At 43.5% G+C, this 1,117-nt stretch overlaps 2 protein-coding genes across 3 annotated transcripts in view; one reads left to right on the forward strand and one right to left on the reverse strand.

Moving 5' to 3' along the window:
- Positions 1 to 1,117, forward strand: part of LOC109476164 (GRB2-associated and regulator of MAPK protein 2-like) — a 7,200-nt gene that overhangs the window by 3,486 nt on the left and 2,597 nt on the right. The window lies entirely within an intron of this gene.
- LOC109476182 overlaps positions 462 to 1,117 on the reverse strand; it is a 9,345-nt gene continuing 8,689 nt past the window's right edge. Inside the window, exon 7 of the mRNA XM_019777078.1 lies at positions 462 to 778. The gene's annotated coding sequence lies outside the window, so the exon portion shown is untranslated. The remainder of the gene's footprint in view (positions 779 to 1,117) is intronic.

The raw sequence follows: 1,117 nt of genomic DNA on the forward strand, positions 1-1,117 counted from the left end.
GTTCCCGTCAACCTGGTCCCTCTCAAAACCTACATGTGATTAAAGGCTCCATGTCAATCAACCATTCGTTGATAAGTTCGTCAGGAATTGATTGAATAGCAAAGTTCTTCTTCACAATAGTCTGGGTTCCATCCTGGTTAGTTTACGTCCGCTCCCATAGTCGCTACCACCAAGGACTGGTGGTTGGTGGTAGCGACTGTGGGAGCGGACCGCTGCGGACGTAAACTAACCAGGATGGAACCCAGGCTATCACAATAGATGTTTATGAGTTGAATGATAGCCTGTACCAGGCTTCAGAGGTGGTTAGAAAGAGTAGACTTGGCCAAAAAGACAGAAGACATACCAAGGGAATTATTCCTTTAGAGGACCAGCTCTGGCATGTTATCTGTCTATTTGGTCGTCTACTCTTTTCAGACAGAGAAGCCAGCCAGAGAGCCTTGTGAGAAGCCTGGTAGAGGCTAATAGAATGAGACTATCCTACCTTGGCACATACTCGGCCATGTTGAGCAGTTGGAGACAGTGACTGACTTGTTTGATAGACAGTTGGGAGAGTTCTGTAGGCACATCACTTAGGCTGGAGAACATCTGCACATAACAAAGAAAAAAAACAAGAAAACAAACAACTTTCGATAAAATAAAATGGGGGGGATTATTGGGCGAGAAAAGTACAACGAGCTTGGAAGGGTCACCTACACATACTTAGTTTAAATAGAACCACAGATAGAAGCAAGCAAAGAACCGGTACCCTTCCACCGTTTTGCAGTTTGCAGTGCAGACTATTTTCATCAATTACTGATTAGGCCACACCAAGTAAATTTTATGGATGACGTCCTTTGGAGACCCTAAATCTAATGCGAGAGGGCGAAAAAAAAAAACAAGAAGGGCCCTAAAAAACAAGATGCCTAGATTAGAAATATACTACGAGACGACAAATGTTAGGACACAAATTGAATGAGATGACACAGTGTAACAAGCAAGAAGTCTTTTATTCATCATCAAAACAGCAATAAATCAGGTGGAACAGCAGTTGTCGTCCTGTCCTGTTTTCACGTTACGGGTTCCACGTCAATGTGACGATTTGCGGCACTGTCGTGACTCTTTGGTCATAGTTACAGGA

Source organism: Branchiostoma belcheri, unplaced genomic scaffold (assembly GCF_001625305.1).
Source record: "Branchiostoma belcheri isolate BF01 breed outbred unplaced genomic scaffold, Haploidv18h27 scaffold104, whole genome shotgun sequence".
Classification (NCBI taxonomy): Eukaryota; Metazoa; Chordata; class Leptocardii; order Amphioxiformes; family Branchiostomatidae; genus Branchiostoma; species Branchiostoma belcheri.